This window comes from Triticum dicoccoides, chromosome 5B (genome assembly GCF_002162155.2).
Source record: "Triticum dicoccoides isolate Atlit2015 ecotype Zavitan chromosome 5B, WEW_v2.0, whole genome shotgun sequence".
Classification (NCBI taxonomy): domain Eukaryota; kingdom Viridiplantae; phylum Streptophyta; class Magnoliopsida; order Poales; family Poaceae; genus Triticum; species Triticum dicoccoides.
The window spans coordinates 588,596,761-588,603,701 of record NC_041389.1 but is presented as its reverse complement, the minus strand read 5'-3'; positions in this window follow the sequence as shown (position 1 = coordinate 588,603,701).

Genomic DNA, 6,941 nt, shown 5'->3' with positions numbered 1-6,941 from the left:
AACCTAGGTGTAATACCTAGTGCATCGGGTCCAACAAAAATTTTATGTGACAACACTGGAGCAATTGCCTTGACAGAGGAATCCAGGTTTCACAAGAGGACCAAACACATCAAGAGACACTTCAACTCTTCGTGAACAAGTCAAACATGGAAACATAGAAATTTGCAAGATACATATGGATATGAATGTAGCAGACCAGTTGACTAAGCCTCTTCCACGAGCAAAACATGATCAGCACCAACACTCCATGGGTGTAAGATTCATTACAATGTAATCTAGATTATTGACTCTAGTGCAAGTGGGAGACTGAAGGAAATATGCCCTAGAGGCAATAATAAAGTTGTTATTTTATATTTCCTTATTCGTGATAAAGGTTTATTATTCATGCTAGAATTGTATTGGTTGGAAACTTAAATATACGTGTGAATACACAAACAAATATGGTGCCCGAGTAAGCCTCTACTAGACTAGCTCGTTGATCAAAGATGGTTAAGATTTCCTAACCATGGATATGAGTTGTCATTTGATAACGGGATCACATCATTGGGAGAATGATGTGATGGACAAGACCCATCTGTTAGCTTAGCATAATGATTGTTCAGTTTTATTGCTATTGTTTCTTCATGTCAAATACATATTCCTTCGACTATGAGATTATGCAACTCCCGGATACCGGAGGAATACCTTGTGTGCTATCAAACATCACAATGTAAATGGGTGATTATAAAGATGCTCTACAGGTATCTCTGAAGGTGTTTGTTGAGTTGGTCTAGATCTAGATTAGGATTTGTCACTCCGAGTATCTGAGAGGTATCTTTGGGCCCTCTTGGTAATACACATTATAAGCTTGGAAGCAAATGACTAAGGAGTTGGTCACGAGGTGATGTATTACGGAATGAGTAAAGAGACTTGACGGTAAGGAGATTGAACTAGGTATGAAGATACCGATGATCGAATCTTGGGCAAGTAACATACAGATGGACAAAGGGAATTACGTATGTTGTCATAACGGTTTGACTGATAAAGTTCTTCCTAGAATATGCAGCAGCCAATATGGGCATCCAGGTTCCGCTATTGGTTATTGACCGGAGAGGTGTCTCGGTCATGTCTACATAGTTCTCGGACCCGTAGGGTCCGCATGCTTAAAGGATCATTGACGATATAGTATTATATGAGTTATAAGATTTGGTGACCGAATGTTGTTCGGAGTTCCAGATGTGATCACACACATAATGAGGAGTCTTGAAATGGTTGATAGGTAAAGATTGATATATAGGACGATGATATTCAGACATCGGAAGTGTTCCAGAGTGTAGAGAGTAATTATCAGAGTACCGGAGGGGGTACCAGACACCCCCGGGAGGTTAGTGGGCCTTTTCGGCCAATAGAGGGGAGCCCACCAGCCCACAAGGGGCTGGCGTGCCCCCCATGATAGCCACCCTAGTTGGGAAATGAAAGGGGGGGATTTGGCCTCCCCCTTCCTTTCGCTTCCCCCTTTCCTTTCCCCCTCCAACAAACAAGGCAGGGAAGGCGCGGCCAAGGGCAAGAGCCCAAGTAGGATTCGAATGGGGAAAGGAAAGTGGGGAGAGGAAGGAAGGGGGAGGCCTAATCGCCCCCCCCCCTTTCCTTTCCCCACTAGGGCGGCTTCCATGGGGGGGCGCCATCACCTTGTGGGCTAGTGTGCTCCCCTCTTATGGCGCAATAGGCCCACTAACCTCCCGGGGGTGTCCGGTACTCTGATAATCACCCCGTACACTCTGAAACACTTCTGGTGTCCGAATATCATCGTTCGATATATCAACATTTACCTCTCAACTATTTCGAGACTCCTCGTCATTTCCGTGATCACATCCGGGACTCCGAACAGCATTCGGTCACCCAATCATATAACCTATAATCCTATATCGTCAACGAACATTTAAGCATGCGGACCCTACGGGTTCAAGAACTATGTAGACATGACCGAGATGCCTCTCCAGTCAATAACCAATAGCGGAACCTGGATGCCCATATTGGCTCCTACATATTCTACGAAGATCTTTATCGGTCGAACCGTTATGACATCATACGTAATTCACTTTATCCATAGGTATGTTACTTGCCCGAGATTCGATCGTCGGTATCTACATACCTAGTTTAATCTTGTTACCGGCAAGTCTCTTTACTCGTTCTGTAATACATCACCTCGTGACCAGCTCCTTAGTCATTTGCTTGCAAGCTTATGATGTGTATTACCGAGAGGGCCCAGATATGCCTCTCCGATTCTCGGAGTGAAAAATCCTAATCTTGGTCTATGCCAACTAAACAAAAAACTTCGGAGATACCTGTAGATCATTCTTTATGATCACCCAGTTATGTTGTGACGTTTGATAGCACACAAGGTATTCCTGTAGTATCCGGGAGTTGCATAATCTCATAGTCAAAGGAATATGTATTTGACATGAAGAAAGCAATAGCAATAAAACTGAACAATGCCATCATGAGCCAGGTCCATGCATAGATGATACGCATGAGTAGAACACAAGAGTTATGGGCGGTGATAGTCATACTGCTTACCACCAACGTCTTATTTTGAGTCGGCCGTATTGTGGGATGAAGCGGCCCGGACCAACCTTACATGTCCACGTACATGAGACTGGTTCCACTGACAGACATGCTACTTGTTTTGCATAAAGGTGCCTGGCGGGTGTCTATTTCTCCTACATTAGTTGAATTGAATTTGATTGCGACCGGTCCTTAAAGAAGGTTCAAACAGCAAACTTGATGAATCACCGTTGTGGTTTTTTCGGTAGGAAGAATGGTTCTTGCTAGAAGCCCGTAGCAGCCACGTAAAACTTGCAACAACAAAGTAGAGGACGTCTAACTTGTTTTTTGCAGGCCATGTTGTGATGTGATATGGTCAAGACATGATGTGATATACGTTGTTGTATGAGATGATCATGTTTTGTAAATTTATCAGCAACCGGTAGGAGCCTTATGGTTGTCTCTTTATTGTATGAAATGCAAACGCCATGTAATTGCTTTAGTTCATCGCTATGAGTTAGCAATAGTTGTAGAAGCAATAGTTGGAGAGACGACCACGATGCAATGATGGAGATCAAGGTGTCGAGCCAGTGACCATGGAGATCATGACAATGCTTTGGAGATGGAGATCAAAAGCACAAGATGATGATGGCCATATCATGTCACATATTTTGATTGCATGTGATATTTATCTTATATGCATCTTATTTTGCTTAGAACGATGGTAGCATTATAAGATGATCCCTTCACTAAATTTCAAGGTAAAGTGTTCTCCTTGAGTATGCATCGTTGCTACGGTTTGTCGTTTCGGGACACCACGTGATGATCGGGTGTGATAGACTCTACGTTCACATACAACGGGTGTGAGATAGTTTTACACATGCATACTACTTGGCTTAAAGTTGACAAGCCTAGCATGTACAGACATGGCCTCGGAACACTAGAGACCAAAAGGTCGAACGTGAATTATATAATAGATATGATCAACATAGAAATGTTCACCATTGATGACTACGCCATCTCACCTGATGATCGGACATGGGTTAGTCGATTTGGATCACGTATGTAACACCCACGATGCGGCTATATCTCCAACGTGTCGAAGCACGACTTAGAGGCATAACCGCATAGTGGTTTTGTCGCAAGAAGGGTCATCTTCACACAATCCCATGTAATGAACAAGAATGGGATACGAGAGTTGGCTTACAATCGCCACTTCACACAATACATAAATTAAGATCACACATCATTCAAATACACTCATAGACCGGCTACTGTCAAATTCAAATGAAAAGAAGACAACCCCAAATGCTAGATCCCCGATCGTCCCGACTGGGCTCCTTTACTGATCATCTGGAAACGATACATAGTAATGACAAAGGGCCTCATCAAATTCCCACTTCAGCTCAGTTGCGCCATCTGCGCTGGTATCCTCGGCACCTGCATCTGTTTTGGTAGAATCTGTGAGCCACGGGGACTCAGCAATCTCACACCCGCGAGATCAAGACTATTTAAGCTCATAGGTAGGTAAAAGGGGTAATATGGTGGAGCTGCGGCAAGCACTAAGCATATATGGTGGCTAACATACGCAAGTGAGAGCGAGAAGAGAAGCAACGCAACGGTCGAGAAGCTAGAAGTGATCAAGAAGTGATCCTGAAACTACTTACGTCAAGCATAAATCAAACCGTGTTCACTTCCCGGACTCCGCCGAGAAGTGACCATCACGGCTACACACGCTGTTGATGCATTTTAAAGAGGTCAAGTGTCAAGTTATCTACAACCGGACATTAACAAATTCCCATCTGCCTCATAACCGTGGGCACGGCTTTCGAAAGATTATATACCCTGCAGGGGTGTCCCAACTTAGCCCATCACAAGCTCTCACGGTCAACGAAGGATATACCTTCTCCCGGGAAGACCCGATCAGCCTCGGAATCCCGGTTTGGAAAAAATTTCGACAATGGTAAAACAAGACCAGCAAAGCCGCCTGATGTGCCGACAAATCCCGATAGGAGTTGCACGTATTTCGTTCTCAGGGCACACCGGATAGGTCAGCCTACGAGTAAAACCAGCCCTCGAGTTGCCCCGAGGTGGCCCTGCAGTCTGCCCGTTTCGGACCAACACTCGAAGGAGCACTGGCCCGGGGGGTAAAAATAAAGATGACCCTCGGGCTCACAAAAAGCCGAGGGAAAAAGGCTTAGGTGGCAAACGGTAAAACCAAGGTTGGGCCTTGCTGGAGGAGTTTTATTCAAAGCAAACTGTTAAGGGGGTCCCATAAATCACCCAACAGTGTAAGGAACGCAAAATCAAGGAACATAACACCGGTATGACGGAAACTAGGGCGGCAAGAGTGGAACAAGTCACCAGGCATAAGGCCGAGCCTTCCACCCTTTACCAAGTATATAAGGTGCATTAATTTAAACAGGAGATATTGTGATATCCCAAAATATCCATGTTCCGACCAGGAACAAACTTCATCTTCACCTGCAACTAGTAACGCTATAAGAGTGGCTGAGCAAAAGCGGTGACATAGCCAAACAATGGTTTGCTAGGACATGATGGTTAGAGGTTGACATGGCAATAGGGAGGCGTGATAAACAAAGGCAGGTAGAGCTAACATAGCGATAGAGCGAGTACTAGCAAGCAAAGATAGAAGTGATATCGAAGGTATGGTCATCTTGCCTGCAAGGTTCTCAGAGTTGTCGAAGGTTTGATCCTCATTAGCGTACTCAACAGGTTCCTCGTGCACGTACTCGTCTCCCGGCTCTACCCAAAGCAAGAACACAAGCAAAGGAACCACAATAAATCACGGTGCAATGCACAAGCAACATGATGCAATACAGGTCATGATATGCGAGATGTGATATGCAATGCGTATGCGTGCTTTGGGAGGAAAAATGATGAACAAGGCATCAACTTGGCAAACCAAGTATGCCGCTGGAAAGATGAGATGATTTCGGTTGAAATCGATATAAGGATCACCGGAAACGGATGCACGGTTTGCAAATGGCAAGCAAAACAAGAATGTCACAAAGCTGCGATTAACAGCACGATGCTACTTAGCATGCAACAAGAAACTATGCTACAGCACCCCAACATAAAAACAAAGCATATGGCAGTGATCTACAGGATATGCTTAACAAAAGAGGAACACTGGGCCACGGCTAAATCACATCATAACAGGTTCAAACAAGCATGGTGAAAGTGCAAAAAATATAAGGTTGGACATGGCATAAACAGCATCACGAAGCAATGTTCAGAGCAAGTTATCAGCATGCTACAGGAACTTATAATAGCAAAACAAGACATGGCAGGAATCTACTCAAAGCATAGATCAAAAGTCCCTTACTGACCATAAGCCAAAAAGGATCAGAAAATATGATGGCACCCATGTAAACATAGCAAGTTTCGTTAACAGATTCAGCAAACAAAGCATGGCATTGACAGAATTACGGAGGCACCTTCGTGAGCTCGATGCACTCACTACAGAGCATTTCATGATAAACTAATCATACATCCATCAAGAAGACATGACATAGAAGCTATACATGGCAAGAACAACATCATAGCATACACGGATCAACTACAACAACCTTGGCAAAATTGAATAACATGTAAACAATCTGCTAGGAAACATTTTGAAGCAAAAGTAGAGCACGAACATGACATGCTAGACTACTCCATAATTGCAACCAGGAACATAGATGGATAGAGCATAACCATATGTTCAAAACATCCTTACTGAAGTATCTCAAAATATGCATGGATCTCTCTGTAGTAACATGTTTACATGGCATCAAAATAACAGCAGAACAGGGACTAAAATCAGCAATATCACGAAGCCTAGTTTGCATGCTTGTGTTAGTCACCACATTGATCAAAAAAATACATGGCAAGTACCTCTGCAAACAAGACATGGCATAGTTCAACTCACATGTAGGGCTCAAGTACATAGGATGCACACATCAATCATGGCAAAAATGACAAAAGTACATGTTCTAATAAGAATCTGAAACTAACATTATGAAGCACTCTTCCAACAGCATTTCGGGCATCAAGATGAGCTCAAATGAAAATGATGCAATGAGATGAAATGATGTACTCTTCGAGGCGAACAATTCGTTATGCTACATGCCCAAAACGGAGCCACGGGTGTAAAGTTGTGGGGCGATGAACATGCAACAAAAATTAAGACAGATAAGGACTTAGACAAAATTCAGGGGAGAAGAAAAGTCAACCGAGGGGTGGATCTGGATCCGAGCGCGGGCTTCGAGGTTCGCTGACCGGAGATGGAGCTCGGGGCCGGAGGAGGACGGCCGGAGAGGAGCCGGGCCGGCCGGATCTGGGCGTCCTCCGGCCAGGGGGCGCCGGAGATGGCGTTGGCGGCGGCAGCGGCGAACGGGCACGGCAGCGGAGGA